General features: G+C 41.5%; 1 protein-coding gene across 1 annotated transcript in view; it reads right to left on the reverse strand.

Moving 5' to 3' along the window:
- The window catches only part of PPARG (peroxisome proliferator activated receptor gamma), a 51,702-nt gene extending 37,818 nt beyond the window's left edge, over window positions 1-13,884 (reverse strand). Inside the window, exon 1 of the mRNA XM_068201491.1 lies at window positions 13,732-13,884. The gene's annotated coding sequence lies outside the window, so the exon portion shown is untranslated. The remainder of the gene's footprint in view (window positions 1-13,731) is intronic.
- Window positions 13,885-18,090: the final 4,206 nt, after the last annotated feature.

Here is an 18,090-nt window from a genome sequence, read left to right on the forward strand (position 1 = left end):
GGTGTTTGAGGAGTGATTCAACAGACATGGGGTATGTGCTTTACGGGGCTGACACAGCCGGTGCAGATGCATGGTGTAGGCACTAAAAGTTTATTTACAGAGGGCAGGACTGAACATTTCATGTGAGCACATTCAGGCCATGATAAAGAGCTTTGTCTCCCATTAGTAATTTAAAGGATTGTGATTTGCTACTCCCAACACACCTATAATTGAATTCCTCAGTCATAAAATCACTGGTGCCAAACAAGTCCTGATATCTTTTATCAAGCCTCTTTTCTTCTTGTCATTTGTTAACATATTTCTTATGGAGCTTTTCTTCTTTTTATAGATACATTTGCTTTAGTTATAAATTAACCCTGGAATTTACTCTCCCAGAGGCCACAAACTGCTTTTTTATTCTCTTGGAAAAGTTTCAGGCTCTATAAATTGATGATTTGACACAATTTTTGAATAACAGCTCGTGGTTCAGATACAGAGGAAGGAAATTCAAAAGATGAACAAAGTAGTTGGGAGTAAAGTGGAAATGTTTAGATGCCTTTCTGGGCCTTCTGCTCTGGAAGCCATGATTGATTTACCAAAAGGGAAATGTTTCCCTGTGGGATTTCTGGTGTTTCCAGTTCCCTGTAGTGAAATATTCAGATCCAGCCTCATTCTGAAATGAGGAACTTCTAGGAAGTCCCAGATTTCAGTGGCTCCAGAAGCTGGCCTGCACATCCCAAAGGTATGCAGAATACTTCAAATTTTGGAATGCATTCTAAACCACCAGTATTTGTTTAACAGATTGATTCATATAATGCCCATTAAAAAATAATTTTTCAGTTGACAATGTCATTGTAAAGAAAAAAAGTTTATAATTTTCACTCCTATCGTGTCTTTGTTGGGCTCTTTCTCTTCATCCCAAGGGCTTTGGAAACTCTTGGCTTTTTTCAGCCAGAACTGACTGAAAGTGTAGAGGAGTTTGAACACAAAGGGCTGAAATCATCGTTGGTGTCACCATTGAAAGAGCAACAATTTGAGCTCAACTTGTAAAAAAATAAAAAAAAAATCCAAATGAAGAATTCTAAAAAGGCATATCCACAGGAAACTAAGAGAATTGGTTCTACTGCTCAAAGATCTATTTGGATAAGGGCAGAGTGACACTTTTTAACAGCCACAATAATTCCCACATTGTTTCCTTTATTTCTCCTTCTGTGTTACTCTTAGTCCTATTAGAAACCACTGAAGTTGGAAAATTTTGATTTGATATTAACACACCAGATATCCATTATTTTGGTTTAATTCCCATTTTAGCTCAGGTTTTCCAAGGTGGATGGAGAAGATTTGAAAAATATGCCTTAAGGGTTCAGAAAAGAGGAAAAGATCTCCCAGAACTCTGCATTTCTGGATTACTCTCCCAGTTTGGAATGGCTGTGGTTGTGCTGCTGCCTCAGCACACGTAAGGAGGGATGACTTCACAGCATCCCAGAATGGTTTGGGTTGGAAGGGACCTCAAAAATCACCCAGTCCCACCCCAGCCATGGGCAGGGACCTTCCACTGTCCCAGGTGGATCCAATTCCTGTCCAGCCTGGCCTTGGGCACTTCCAGGGATGGAGCAGCCACAGCTGCTCTGGGCACTCTGTGCCAGGGCCTGCCCACTCTCCTAATTATGCATTTCCCTCTAATATCCAACCTAAATCCCCCATCTTTCAGTTTAGCCAGTTTGAGGTGGGTTAAAAATGACAAGTTTTGTTTTTAAAAAATTCTCCTATATAAATAAATGCTTTCCCCATCTCTAGCTTCCCACATTCAAGACAATGCCTTACAAAGGGAAACAGAGCTTCCTCCTCTCTATGCAGTTTCTGAGGTTGCCAGTCAATTATTTGAAGTTAAAATATTAAAAATTTTCATCTGAAATTGTTCTTTGAGTCTCTGAATTGCCCAATTTTTATTATGAAGTAAATGTCTCATTCTTTTGAAAAATCTTATAGCTTATTCTGTATTTCTTCTTGAATGCTTCACCAGTTTAATCACCCATACAAGGTTCTTGATGTTTCTTTAAGTCTCAACAAAACACAATAATTTCAGCTCCTTTAATCGAGTCAATGATCACAGAGCTGAAAGAATTTAACACTTAAAATATTTATCAGCTTTTACGGCAGAAATTAAATTTAAAATAGTGCCAACACTGTCAAATATTTTAGCCCTCAAATTTTCAGGTGTTAAAATACACATTAATCTTTTAGATTTTACACTTCTGTGTAAAATGTTTTCTATTTAATTACCACAAAATTAAAATTCCATGGTTTATTTTTTGACACAATTTGGGGCAAATCAGCCAATGTGGCTTGGCCCTGCTGTCCTTTGCAATCCCACTCATGGCAGGAGATGGTGAGCAGAGCCCAGGCTGCCCTGAAGGACCAGAACAGGAATTAAAGCCAGGCCTAACCCCCTTCTCTCACACCTTGTGCACACATTTCAGAACTTTGTTTGCCCTCTGCGCTTTCGCTGGAGCCAGGAGGAATTTTCAGAGCAAACAATTTGTAATATATCCTTTACAGGTGAGTTACAATGTTGTCTCTAGCTCTTGGAACAGACAGTAGGACAATAAAAAGCTCAAATTATTTTTCAGAGCAGTGACTGTATCATATACAAGCATTGCACTAAGATCTGCTCAGGACAGGTGAATAAATAGAAGAAGCGTTTTGCCATCACACCACAAGCTCCTGTAACTTGTTGTTTCACCTGGGTAAGAAAAAAAATTGGAGTAATTTAAAAGATTTTGGGTTTTATTTCTTTTATTTATTTACATGGCAGCCAAATGGACAGACAACACAGACTAAAATGACCTGCAGAAATTTTTCTTTTCATGAAACTCCAACCTCTACTTTACCAAACATACGATTTGTGTCCTGGGTGCCACAAGCTTTATTGGAAAGATCTCCACATTCAAAATCACTCCTCTTGTAGAGCTAAAAATCTAGGAGTGGAACATTAAGCACAGATCATCTTGCTCTGAGGGCAGGAAGAAACTTGGAAAGGAATGCTAACAGATCTGGAAAGTGTTTCAGCTGATTCCATGTCAATAAACTGAAGGGCACCAGGGCACCACTCTGGCCATGCTTGTCCCTTTATCCAGCTGGTGGCAATTTGTAGATGGCCTCTTGCTAATGGCCCATGGCCCCTGCTGGCTCCTAAATTATTTCAGGGAAGTGACTGAATGGCTCTAATTAGCTGAGCTAGAACTGGAGCAGGGACAGTTCTAAGGATGTATCCATTGAACCTTCCACTTCTGCACCTGTGCCCAAATCCAGCACTCTGATTTACTGGTAGGGTCCAAGCCTTTGTGTCCAGGGAGGCTGGGGAACAGGGAGGCTGGTTTTCCTCAGATGCACTCAGTTGTTGAACTGTGAACCAGCTTTTCTCCCTGCCTGTGGTCCCAGTTTCTGCTGGGAACACCTGTGGTGGGTTCTCACCACTCTGGAGCTTCAGCCCCAGTGTGAACGTGAACAGGACTCTCCTAAATCTCACCAAAGGTGCTTTTCTCTGGTACACCCTTTCATTGAGCACTAATAAAGGCACTGACCTCTTTTTCCCAAATTTGATTTCAGTGAAATACCTGTGCAGAAACCCCTGTACAGATGGAAAACTCTAAAATACAAGTTCCACTCTCGATAATGATCAAATTCCTGTAGTTGACATCCAACAGAGGCATTTTCCCATCCATCTTCGTGTCTCATAAAATCACAGGAAATATTTTGCTGCTTCAAGACTCCACAATGTAAGAATGGCAATACTGCAATAAACTGGAAAGCAGTTTTAAGTATTCACATTTCTAATTATTCCTATTTTTAATTATTCATATTTATAATTATTAATACTAATCTCATCTCCTACTCTGGGAATAGTGAATTACACACTGGCACCTCAAAATCACCCCCAGCTTTTAGGAAAATCCACATTCTCCATGGAAGCAGAGGAAAACTCCCTTTTCACCAGATTTGCTGCTCAGCACCAAAGGAAATAAGGGAACCTGTTCCGAAGAATGGCTTTTAGAAGATGAAGGGAGGAAAATCCTAGGGGCTGTGTCAGTAACTCTTCCCACTGCCACCCTCCCCTCTGCAGCATATTTCCCAATTTTTTTCTCTGATTTGATTTCAGGAATTCTTACTCAGAGGATGTTTTCTTCCAGGAGCTGTATAACAGTTTAAATGACACGCTGGAAGTAGACAGCAGTGCTGTTTAGTACTTAGCCTACATTGTCTTTATTTCATTTATTTCATTTCCATATTCATAGCTAAATGAGTGCTCTATCACTCTGGCTGTTTTGAACTCCAGAGAATCCCTTTCTTCCACAGGGTAACTGCCAGGTATAATTACTACATTCATCAGCCTTTCCTGGAGTAATTGTCAGGAAAGTGGCAACCATGCCTGCATCAATTTCTTCTTCCTCCTTGCCTTTTCCTGCTTGCCTTTCAGGACAATTAAAGGCTCTCTCTACTTTCTCTTCCTTTGTTCACCTCAGCCCTTGTCCTCCCTTTATTCCTCCCTTCAAAACTTTGGGGAGGAAAGGGAGAGATGATCCCGCTGTTTTCACACCTAGCAATTTGTCGTGGGTTTGTTTATTTTTAATTATTTTTTTAATTATAAAAAATATTAATTTTTTTTTAAATTCAAATTTAAACTCTGCCATTCTGTGGAGATGCCCTGTCCAGCTTTTTCACCAGTGCCAACACAAGAGTCACCCTCGTGTCGAAGGGTCAAGCTGAAGCAGAAACTCAGAACTGTCACATGCTTTCTATGCTGAGCCTTCCTGTTCTTGGGGAGGGGAGGACACAGGAATCTGCTGCCCAGCCTGCGTCAGAGGCACACTCAGGACACAAAACTGGGGCTATGGACGAGTTATTGTTATTCTAAACTCACCTCGGGCTGCAGCAACCCTCACTGCCTGCCCTGCTGTCCCCAGTGACAGGAAAGCTGTCACTTGTTGTTAGCAGATCAGACAGTTCCTGTTCTCAGAGGAGTCGTAAGTGAGGCTAGATTTAAAAAACAGAGCGAACTTGGGCAGAAAAAGAACAATGAGCAAGGATGCCAAAATACAGTGAAAGACCACGTTATGGCATTGTCAGCATATCTTAAACCAAGAAAAGCTGAAAATCTCATAAGAGACCAGAGAGAAGAATTCAAAATCAAGAAGGTTCCAACAATAAACTTTAGGCTTTGAGAAAGAAATTCAAACATCTGTATTTTTTTAAGAATTTCCCCGTTTTTTAATACTTTTCATTGGCAAAAATAAAAAGGGCTAAATAAATACAGAAATCTAGCAGGCATAGCTAATCTGCCCACTGCCTTCCTTTGACATTTCCTTTAATTAATTAATTAATTAGTTTCCTTTCCTGATATTCACTGTGGACAGCTTCTTCCCATTTTCCCAACTCCCTGCTCTGCTGGGCCTCCAAAGTCCCACACTGGCCTTCGATCCCTGCCCTAATCCACCACTGCAATTAATCTGATCACACTGCACACCAGTAGCCTCTATTAAGATTAAAGATAATCTTGCTATTTCACAAGATTAAAAAAGCCAGAGCCAATCTTAACATCGCACATTACTCCACCTATTCTGCATGAATTCTGTTTTATGAATATTAGAAAAGAGGAGGGCACTGGTGATATTGTTGTCTTTTAAAAGCAGAACTGAGAAAATACACAGCAGTTTTCTGGGCTTTCGTCTGATCTCTCACCTACCCGAAATTGGCACCAAAGAAAAGAATGGCAAGAAGTGCACATGACTTCCACATCCTCAGTGTTACATCATGAAGGATGAAACAGCAGATTACGTACAGCTCACAGTGCTGCTGTGCTGCATGCAACTCTTCCCTTGCATAAAAAATGCCCTTCTCAACAAAACTGTGACTCATGAAAAAATTGACAGATACCAATGAAAACAGTGATAGGCTCATTTCATAATGGGACCTGTTACTGTGGACTCTGACATTCCCCTGCTAAGCGGGGTTTTTTAATATAAATGAAGCATGTGGATCTTTAATATTCTATTTTCGGATTACGATTTTCATTGCCAAATTCTTTTCAAGAAGACATCTACAAGAAAATATCTCTGCTGTAGGAAAAGTGGGTTCTTGATGCTGAAGGGTTTCCCAGTGCTTTAAGCACTGTCAAGAATTCCTGCCCACGCCAGCTGTGCTGTAATCACTATTTCTTAATAAATCAGTAATCCTGATCTAAGAAAATAATTCCTCAAATGTCATTACCTGTGTCAGAATGCAGCTTGCATAACCTGATGTGTTACCCTGTCTGAAAACCTGAAGCAGTGCAAGGATTTCAAGTGTGGGTTTTATCCCAGGGGTTGGATCCCTGCAAAAATTCCGACATTAAAACAGATTTTGGGGACAGAAATATCCTGGTGAAGTTGGCCACACAAGGGTCAGGCAACAAAATTTGAGCAGTGCCCTAAGGAAGCTGTGCAAGGAACCCTCCTGAGCTCCTCTTCATCATGGCCTAATGTTCTTTGCTCTGTCACAAAAACAATTCACCAGTTTGAGACAACTGACGAGCTCACATCACAAATAGTGCTCCAAAAGCTGGCAAAGCAAGGCTGGAATTTGCTTCCAGTAGCATGTATTAAATATAATAATAATAATAACAACAACAACAATAATAACCCAAGGAAGCAAGGTAGGAACTACTAATTGAGCTTCCATCAGATTTTTAAAAATTATTCTGTCTTGCCTTAGTAATGAAAAATACATTGAAACCATTGGTAAAAAATCTGAGCCTTTCAATGGAATTCTTGAATATTTCCTTTTTTCCTATTTTAAATTCAAGACCTGAAACTTTTGTAGCACCAATTTGGAAACTTGTTTTCTGTAGTCAAATGATCAACTCCTATTTAGATGAGATCTTTACTAAAGAATCCACTCCAGGCCAATTCAGCAATTCTGCAATAGCTGTAATGTAAATGCAAAAACACCCAAACCCAATGCAGGAAAATAAACCTTTTAAATGGTGCTTATTTCATTCACAGGATTGATTTAATGTGAAACCCTTTTGTTTTAAATAAGGCTTAAAGTTTCATCTTTATCATCTCAATCCATCTTCAGCAACAGCTGGAAATTCTGAAAGTGAAAGCACATTTGCAGAACTTTTGTTTCCACATTCTCTAATCCTGTTCTAGGCAAAACTCAAAAAGTGCACCTCCATATAAGTACCCCCAAATATGCACTAATTTGTATAACTCAATTTACAATGCCAATACTGTGGGATATTTAAAGGAAATTAAACACTTGCCTGTTTTTCTTAGTATTCCTAATAATTTCAAACCTCAAATACGTTATCATGCCTTGATGTACAAGCAAGACACCTCAGAAATGCAGTTTAAGTGCAAATGTTGGCATCTGGGAGTGAGAACAGGGAAGAAAAACAGTGAAACCCTTGCAGAACTTTAGTGACTCCATGAAATAAATCCATCCCCTATCAGTGGTTACTTCAGGGGGACTGGAGCATTGCATCATTAAGTCAGTACAAGGACTTTGTTTTAGACATAATAACTGCTAGAAAGCAAATAAGTATTATATTTTTTCCTAATCTTGAAGGGAATGAGACCCTCTGCTGCAGCCTCTTCAAAATTTCTCTGTGAATATGGTCCTGAATAAGTTTAGAGAATACAGATAAACTCTGAGGAAATAAAACAACCTTTTGCCCTCATGTACTTCTGTACTTGCTTATCTATAGATTTCTCTGGGTGTAACTGAAAATAAAATTTGGGTTTCTTGTTTTTTTACATTCAAAGGTGGGATTAAAAATCAATCTAGCAATGTACCACATAATAACATGCTTCCATGAAGCTCAAAAACTGAGATTCAGCATAAAATACTGTAGCTGAAATACCACTGTAGGGAACAGCAACTCCAAGGAAAACACATTCGAGATGAAAGGATAAACTCTCAGTTTTATTTACTGTAGACATAAAAAGTCAGGACCTAAACCTATCATGAGGAAATATGTACATTATGAAAGGCAGTAAATAGAAGTGGCTGCATTTTTCCACAAGCCCCCATATTAGATAGCACCACAAAGCACCAGGTCCAGGTAGTAAAACCTGTTTTTCTGACCACCCCTACTAGAAGATCGTGGTGTGAGTGTTAAAGCCTGTAATTAACATTTTTCTTTCCATAGTTCCTTTTTTTGGTGGAACAATCTGAGTCTTTTGGTTGCCTGACATCTCTCTCACAGCACCATGGCTGAGCACTTAGCTCACAGCAATATTCAAATATTCCCCTAGCACAGGGAGTGAAAATGTTCCTCGGTCTGCTTGTACACAGATGGCACCTGAGTTCAAAGCCTCTCAAACTTCAAAATTGCTGCTACACAGCCACAAACACTAACAGCAGTTACACAACCTCTCTGTTCAATAAATCTAAACAAACACACAAGTACTATGGACTTCGCATGCAATATTATAACATAAAAAATCCCATTTTATGCAATGCAGTGTAATCATGTATTGTGTAAAATGTTTAAGACGAGATCATAATTCTGGGCAGGACTGCTCTGTGCAAATATGAAATTCTCTGCAAAGTAAATGCTGAAACTCGGCAGAGGAACACAAGATGCAGTAAGAAAACTTCCACTGCTCTGCCCTATCCCATGAATATTCCATGCAACTGAAAGCATGACTGATGCAAATCACATATTTAGGATTTTATACACACAGGTGAGTTAGAGGAATTGAGCTGGAGGTCTGTAAAAAATTCTAGGATTCTGGCAAAAGGGAATCTAAAATATGTCACAATCTGATCTGTGATAAAGAGGAAAGACATCAATCCTCATGGAGCTCGTGAAATTCCAACAGCCCGTAAAGCAGCACGAAGTAGACTATTTTACAAGGGCATAATAATAGCTGTCAGAAGACCAAAAGTAGAATCCATGCCTAATTTGAAGTCTAGAATGAACTAATACCAACTGCAACGTCTGCACCAAAATGTTGGTGTTTCTTTTGGAGTTGAAATATGTTAAGAAATTGATCACACAAAAGGCAGATGAATACACTCCTCCTGTTACACTGGTATTTCTCACAAGTTTTAAAGAAAAAGATGTAGGACTTAAGCTGTCATACATTCTCATGGTTATTTAATTTCAGGCATTTAGTCTCAGAGAGAAGCAGCAATTCCTTTAGAGCCGGACCCTCAATTTTGAGCATGCTAAACCCACAGCCACGCAGAAATTCAGCAGTAATTGCATGGGAGCAAACTGTACAGAGGACTAAACTTTTATCACTGCAAACCTGATCCTACTGAAACAGCACATCCACTACTGACCTCAAGGGAGCTGGGATTTTTATATATTTTTTTAGATTCTATGCATCTTCCACGAAACCAAGTTTCTTTGCCAGCGTGGAGTGTTCTGTGTATTTTCTGTTGGGATATTACCTCATATTTATTATCCTGCGTTTTCAGAAATTACACAGAGCCTTTCAGCACTGCTGAGATTAGTAGGAAGCCATTCCTAACACAGGGTTAATCCCTTCCCTCCACACACACGTCCCCTATAAGCGTGTCCAGAACCCCACACGGATGTTCACCCCACGCAGTGCTGGACATACATCCCCAGAGCTGCGGCAGCTTTGTGTTTTGTAAATTGCTAATTATCAACCAGCAGAGTAGACTTTGGGATTCAGAGACTTGAATCCATAGACTTTGTCCTGAATGTGCAGCCTGCATGGCATGGAGGAGATCTGCTTAGTCATGAGGAAAGGGGGTGGCTTATGCAAGTCCACAGAGCATCTCCTGCTAGCCCATTCCAGAAATTCCCAACCCGGCTCTGGAGGTGCTTCCTTCTCCTCCCCTGTCTAAGGGGGATATTCCCCTGTTTCCAGGGAAAGCTTGAGAAACTGCCAAGTAAAGAAAAGAGGATACTGCTTAGAAGTTGAGGTGTTTTTTTGCTGCAAATTTGGAGCTTTATTACACAAATCTCTAACTTTTTCTGTCATAATGCTGATTAGAATCTATTAGCATTGTCAGCATCATTTACTCTTGCAAGAATATATGGACACACTGAAATTTTAAATTTCATTTTTTGCCTCAGTCTCACTCCTGCTTTGTTTCTCCATTGCAAATGGGAACTCTTTGCATTCTCATGTCCCAGATCACACAGTATTGAGGACAGGGGCAATTATTTCATTTGAGTAAGAAGATGGCCCCAGTCTTGACTAGGCTGCTCGGTAGTAGTGCAACACAGGTAATTAAAAATATCTATATAGTTCATGTATCACGAATTTTAATTGGGGAGTGATGTCATTGTTTAGTTCAATTCTATAGAGTGGTTTATGAGAGGGCAAACAGGCCAAATAATATAATGGAAGGTGTGGGTGGAGTGGGAGAAAAATGTGAACATCATCAAATTGACTCCAATTCTGCGAAAGTTTCCGGATAGGAAGACTGCAGAATAGGCCTTGCTTTATTTTTTTTTTTCCCTCTAAATTTAAAGAGCAAAACTCCCCGACAGATTTATTATATTTTGCCCTGCAGTGTGAGAAGAGCTGACAACTTTGTAGCAGGAGGAAGAGGGAAGTGCATGCTGCAGCAGAAGAGCTGATGCTGAAGTAGAAACTTAATATTTCCTATGGTTGCCACATTTATTTTCTCCTTCCTATTTCCTTATACCTGCAGGACCTGGGAGTATCTCAAGCCCACTCACCACAGGGCTGAGTACCAGGGTGATAATTTGCTTAGCACCAGCATTTTCTACATTGTCCCTGGAACCTGAAAGCAGCACCACTGGAAAAGGTGGACTACCCTATATTTAAAACAAAGCACAACTGGAAAAACTCCCTGGGCTCTTCCCTTTGTGGAAAATAAAAAGTGGAAGGGGGTATAGATAAAAGAAATAGAAAAGGTTTATCAATTAATGTAGGAATCAATTTCATATTCCTGAGAATCTGAAGGCAGATCTTACGGCTTTTCCATTTTTCATTCCGCCTTGGAAAAGCCTCCACAGGGAAAAAGCCGGGGGCAAGGAGGAGATTTTCTCCCCAGGTACTCTGTAAATGAAGTCCGTTAAATTGACCTGTTATTGGGAGCCCCCAAGTTCCCTTTGTGGCGTGAGGAGTAGGATGTGAGTACATCAATGTTCTCTTGCTTTGGATTGTTTCTAACTCTTCCTCTTGTTAGTTCACAAAAAGCGACCTGACACGCAAAGAACATTTGGCATAAAGTACCTGAAAACCAGATCCTGCCGTTAAAAAACGAGAAATACAGAGTGAAATAATTAGCACTTATCATCTAACATCATGCTGGATTTAATAAACCTATTAGTGATTAAAACATGGAACTAGTAGCAATAACTAATAGAAAGGATTGTATCCATTACTTCAAAAGACTCATGGAGAATTTGTAATTGTAGGATGATTCCTCTTGAGTAACTGCACTGGAAACTTTTACTGCGTGACAGAGGAGGACATGGGAATAATCCTCGTGAAAAAGCTTGTAAAAGAAACTCAGATTCTGAATATCAAACACACACAATTAGTGATTCACTATTAGGCTACTGAAAAGGGCTAGGAAAGATATTCAATTCCACTCTGAGCAGATTACATTTAAAAAAAAAACCTGAAGTGGGCCTCACCAATCAAGGTGAAAAAAAGTATTAAGTTTACTTTTCATTATTTGGTCCAGCTTTGTACAAGACAGAGTTTTCATTCTACTTTTAATTTTTTCTTGTTTTTACAATAAAATCGTTTTCAAAATTCATTTTGTTAGCCATTATTATAAGAAGGAAATTACACTAAAAGTAATTGAAACAGTGCCTAAATTTATTTTATTGACTTAGAAATGGACTTATGGTTATTTTAAAAAGTCCACAAAAGAGTCAGATTCAAAAGCACTGCTGATAAGGGGCACATTTATCAGTCCCATAAGGAAGGTTAAAAGGCTTAGATTCAATATCCTTCAACTAAATTCTACTATATCACCGCCTTCATTTCAGAATTCATCACACAAAACAAATTTATATCAGGAAAAAATATTACTTGTATATCCCATATTATAATGGAAGTTTCACTGAATGCTGATGCTAAATACATTGTATTGTCTAGGAATTTGGCATTTCTAAGAAACACAGACAATCTTAAGGCTGTTTAGAAGTACAGAATCTCTGAACCACTACAAGTTAGTGAGATATTTTAAAAAACTGATGCCTAAAACCATTGAAATTCAAAAGCTGTGTGTGTAAAAACACCTTTATATTATATTTCTGATTGGTTATCATTCAAAGTCAGTGCCAACTATTTTTTTTCAGCTCTCTCTCTCCTTGACAAGCCCATGCTTATATTGTGCCACATGCCTTAACACACTGCTAGGAGTGATTTCTTGTAATCTCATAATTAAATCTCTGAGCAATTTTTTTAGCCATTTTTTTTTTGTGACAGCCAAAGTGAATAATGATGTCAAACACATCACTTGATGCACCAAATTCTGCTATTAACGAGAGCACACCAAGTGAGACTTCTTTTCAAAGGACAGCACTCAGTATCATATGTCACAATTGCTTGGTGTACACTAGGAATTTTTGGTTAACTAGTAACAAATCATAGTAACCTTTTAAAAGGTAAATTACTTATTAAATGATAGACTAATTGCTACCAGAAAATAGATATTTAAAAAAGGAACATTATAACAGTGTTCTACAGCAAAAGCTTGTTCACAGATGGGGCAGCAAGTCACAAATACAAATCCAAACCCCTGATTATTTCAAGGAGAATTAAAACTGATCCATCTGATTTAAAAGAACCTCAGCTCCAAAGGACATCCAGAAATTGACAATTCCCTGAGCTTTTGATCACAATAAATACCAGCCTTACATCACTGATATTAATGAATGCATCCCTGTTAAGTCAGCATAGTATTGTCGTGTGTACACGGGGCCACAAAGTTACAACACCACAGGAACTTGCACTCTCTAGCTGCAGAATACCCTGGGGAGAAATGACACCAGGAAGATTACAAAATGCTCCTGCGAACCTGAGGCATGCCATCAAGACACAATATATTTCAACATAGCATCGCAGTTGTTGCAGGCTGTGAGAGCCTCCCCGACTTTCTGAGATTGGGAAATTGAGGGAAAAAAAAAAAACAACAGAAAATAAAAAGTGCTGTTCATTCATTACGAGAGCAGCCAGGTGAGCCCAGCACTGCCCTGGCGGTGCCTCCCCCACGGGCGGCAGGGATGGACGGCGCGCAGCGGATCCATCCCTCCATCCCTCCATCCCTCCATCCCTCCATCTATCCGTGCTCCCCATCACCTCCACCTCTGCGGGGCGGGACATCGCCCCTCCGGCCCCGAGCATCCTCCGCCGCCCGGCGGTGCCGGACCCGCTGCAGCACCATGGACACAGCGCCCGGGCTGCCCCGGCCGGGGCGCCGGCACCGCACCTGGAGCGCGGCCGGGGCGCTCCGGGCACCGCATCCCGCCCGCGGCCCCGCGGCCCCGCGGCCCCGCGGCCCCGCTCCGCCGGGCCCGCCGCGCTCCGCTCTCCCCGCTCCGCGGAGCCGCCGGCCCGGCCCGGCCCGGCCCGCCCGGCCCGCCCGGCGCGCCGAGCATCCCCGCTGGCCCGGGGCTCCGCGCCCTGCCCGCCCCGAGCCCCGGCGGCCCCGGCGGCCCCGGCTCCCCGGCGGCCCTGCCCGCGGTGCCCGCCGTGCCCGCGGCTCCCTCAGCCCCGCGCTGCCCCCGCCGCCCCTCACCTCGGGGCCGGTCCCCGCAGCCGCACTGACCTGGCGCTGTCAGTTCTCAGCGGGAGAAGCCGTTCCCTTCCAGCGGGATAAACTCCCCCGCTCGGCCCGGCCTCCCGGGCAGGGCCCGCCTCCCCCCGGCGCCGCCTCCGCCGGCCCACGGCGAGCGGGGCTGGCAGCGAGCGGGGCCGGGCAGGGCTCGGCGCTGGGGACGGGACGGGATGGGAACGGGGCTGGGACGGGAACGGGGACGGGGACGGGAACGGGGATGAGGATGGGGATGGGGATGGGGAGCGGGGGCGGCCACAGGGATGGCGAAGAAGAGCGGGACGGGAGAGGGCAGCGGGGCAGTGAGGAGGAGGACGAGGAGGAGCCGCGGCTCCTTCCTCCCTGTGCCCCCGGGCCGTGCGTGCAGCCCGGCCGGTCCGCTCCGGTGCGGGCCCGCGGAGCGGAATCGGCCGCGTGCACCCGAGGGCAGAGCGCGGCCCCAGCGCAGCTGGAGTTTGATCTCTGCTCCCTGTAATCTCCCGTAACTGAAAATTCACTTTTTCCGCCTGCCGGCTGCTTTCTCTTTTGCCTTGCCATGCTGCAGCCAGCTCCGCTCTGCGCTGGGTGGTTTGGCTGGGTCGCCTCACGTCAGCCTGTGTCCTGCTGTGACAGGAGTAAAGGCTTTTCTGAAAGGGTTCTTAGCAGCAACGGAGGTAAAACAAATTCTTTTTCACTTTTTTTTTTTTTTTTTTTTTTCCGCTTGAGATTATCTCTGGGCGCTCTTCCCCCCCTCCCAGGAATGCAGAGCCGAGCGGTATAGGCTGTGCTCGGTACCTCTCCAGAGGCAGCAAGCCCCAACAAGCCTGTCACCTCCTCTATCTCAGCCTCTGAAGCTTTGAAAAAGAAGTTAGATGTGGAAAAAAAAAGGCATAAGATCAACAGGCTTTAGAGAGTCATCCTGGAACTCGAGGTGCCCCGGGATACAACAGTTTATCTTGAAAAACTCCTGATCCCTTGGACATCACTGGAAGGTTGAGAGGATCCCAAATTTGCCTCATTATTCTTAGTCATCAAGAATTTTGAAAGAGAGCCCACATTTGCTTTATTATTTGTATACTGAAGGCAATTTATAGATTAGGGTTGAACACGTCAAAATACCTGGACTACCTACAGATACTAACTTTGCCTCCAGCCTTTTGTTTATGAGAACAATCTCTCTGTCTGCAGAGGCTTGAAGCCTTGTGTTAATTTTTATGAGAATTATCTGTCTATTTGTATAGGCTTGAGGTGTTACCTCCGCCTTGACAGATCAAGGATTTTTTTTTTTTCAATTCCTGCTTTTTCCCTTTCATCTGAATTTTTTTAGCCTTGGAAATGTAGAAATATTTTTTTAAGTGGTTCTTTTTTATTGTTTGGCTTGGGTATTTTAAAAATTATTTTAACATACTGCAGTAATAACCTATTCCAGTAATACCCTGGCTCGGAATTAGAAGCCAGGTCCTGAAAACAAGTAAAACAAACCCTCAGAATTACCATGGATGAACAAAGAGGCAAATGTGGGCAAAACAATCTTAACAAAGAGGTTTTAAATACCTTGGTTATTAATATTTCTACCACTTTAACAGCAATAGCTGAGGTAGAGTTTCAATAGAAAATTAAAAGGAGAAGGATCTGAGCTGGACCCTCACAGAGTTCTGATTTCGCCCTGGTGAGAACAGAACTGCTGCTCTGCTGCTGGAGAATTCCCCCTTTTGTTTAAGTGTCTGAAAAAAGGGGATCCCTCCCCAAAACCAAACCTTTGGGATCCCTCCCTAAAAATTAACCTGCAAACGTTTTCAACCTCCACGCAACTGGAAGCGTTCCAAAAATTGACAGGTATTGATAACTTCCAGTTGGGACTGTGCAGTCCTGCTTTGAGCCCAGGCTTTTAATAAAGGCAGAAATACAAAGCACAGTTTGGATTTTAATTAAATTGCACGGGTGAGACAGATATCTCTAAGTCAGTCCAGAGAAATCAGCCAAACACAGCTTTCACAGAAATATTACAAATACACTATCAGTCTATTTCTGTTCTAAGCATGATTTTCTTTAGTGAGTTCACCTTTTGAACAGAACTCATAAAGCAAAAACAGAATGCTAACTTATGTAAAAATTACTTCGATTTTGTAAATATGCATTTTAGCAGATTGAGACAGGAAAGGAAAAGATCATGTAGTCTGATTTCCTGCTTAACACGGATTTTCAGGTAGGATTTAATATCTCATTAAATGTTTCATTTGGAGAGCTAATCTTAATTTGAAGAATGACGAGATGAAGAGCCCATACATTTTCTCTGGTAATTAAAAGTATGCCCTATTTATAATTTGAATTAATCTGTTTTTTTTTTTTTTTTCCTTAACAAAGAGTGGGTTTTTTTTCAGAGAAAGCCAATCATTTCTGTATTGGTAAAGAAATAAAACAGGCTACAAATATATTATCTATTCTGTAATCAAGCTGCTTTATACAGTAATGAAATGGTCATAATAAAGACATTTATCAGTTTCTCATAAGTTTTTGTTTGCATTGTTTGACTGTGCAGTTTTTGATGATCCAGACTTTCTCCCCTGCTTATCTGAGAGGATTCCTAAGTTTGGCTGGGAGCTCTAAGAGTTATGAAACAAGAATGAAACCTCAGGCTCAGGCCTTGCAGATCCATGGGCAGTTCTCCCCTAAGTTCAAAGAGAAGCAGAAAAGACTCTCCCAACGTCACTTCTAGTTTTAAAATTAGGAGATAATTTGCCTTCACACAAGATCAATTATACTCTGTTTTTCTTGTTGGGTATAAAAGCATTAGCTAATTCTTTTCATGTGAAAGAATTGAATTTTAAACTAACTTTAATCAGCCCGTTTTCCGTGGTGAGTCTTTTTGAAGCATTTATTGCATCTGAAAAAAAATTATTTCTGCTTGCAGTTATTACTGACTGACTGTACATTATGTGTTTCAATTATTTAGAAAATTTGAAGTAGATTAAATTGAATCATATGGCAAAAATGGTTCTCACTAAGATGAGAAACTGAAATGAGTACTTTGTGGAATCTCCAGATGGATAAGGGTGTTAGAAATGACAAAATAACCTCCCCTGAGCGGTTTCATTTCTCTTTTCCATCTTGGTGAAGGAATTTCTGTGCAACAATTCCTAAGGAATTCCAGGTAGGTGTTTATAGTTAGAAAAACTAATTTTTTGGAGGTGATGCTGTGATTTTTACATTTGGCTTGAAAAGAGTGGCAGCCTTGCAAGGATTTCTACTCCTTCCCATCTCTGCAAAGACACAGATTCCATCTTTTACTGACTTTTTATGTTTCCCCTGGCTTTGTGCTCAGTCTCTGGCTGCATTACTCAAGTTTAAAGTCTTGCAGTGTGTCCCATCCTGGTGCTGTGGGATGGAATGGAGAAGTAGCCAAACTTTTAACATCTAGAGGGCAATCTCCTGCTCTGAGAGCGCAGCCAGAAATCTGACAGCCTGAGCAGCAAGTTCTGATTGTGCAAAGTGCATTGCTTTAAAGGAATGGAGTTTAAATTAGTTAAAAATGTCCTGTATTGCTGCCTTTTTTTTAAAGTTACCCCGTGTTCTTTCTCTTGGGTAATGTAATATTTTAATTCATATATCTGGTGTCCTTTTATTGATAAAAAGCATATCTTATTTGCCTCAGCATATCTCATTCTGTCTTTACTGGCAGTTTTTGGTCCGGCAAGGCATGTTTTTAAAAAGTAAGTCATAATATCACACCACACTCCTATCTACAGCTTGCACACTCTTTACTTGAAGGGAATTCAAAGTTTCAGCTGCTATCAGTAGCATTTTACACAGATATATGGCAAAACCTGGGGTATAAACTGCATTCCTTGAGTACAGGATTGTGCTGGGTGAGTTTCTCCGGGGATCCAGCGGGAGGGATAGAAGCAGACACGATGCAGATTTTTCACAGATAACTGCAGAGCGGGTCAAAACAAGAACCGCTTCAAAATGAGCCTCCTTTGCCTGAACTTCGAGGCTTGGATAAATAGAGAACAAAATCCAAACCTTGCCTGCTTTAAATTCATGAAAGCCAAGATCACACCAGCCTGCCTACCTCTAAATTGTAATGGTTTTCTTCCTGACCTTCAGACTCCCCCCAACTCTTAACTTCTCTGATTTCATCTTGGAGGGAATAATTTCCTCTCTAGGACTGTCTGGCTCTTCTGTGGTTGGATATGATATTGCTGCTCCAGTCCCATTCTGATTAAATGAGCCCAAATTGCACATCACAGACAGTTAGCAGGTAAAAGGAAATATAGGAATAAGGAGCCCAAGCACATACTGGTATCTGTCAGATGTTAATCTGTCCAAAATTCATTTCTGAAG

The sequence above is a fragment of the Anomalospiza imberbis genome, chromosome 11 (assembly GCF_031753505.1).
Source record: "Anomalospiza imberbis isolate Cuckoo-Finch-1a 21T00152 chromosome 11, ASM3175350v1, whole genome shotgun sequence".
Classification (NCBI taxonomy): Eukaryota; Metazoa; Chordata; class Aves; order Passeriformes; family Viduidae; genus Anomalospiza; species Anomalospiza imberbis.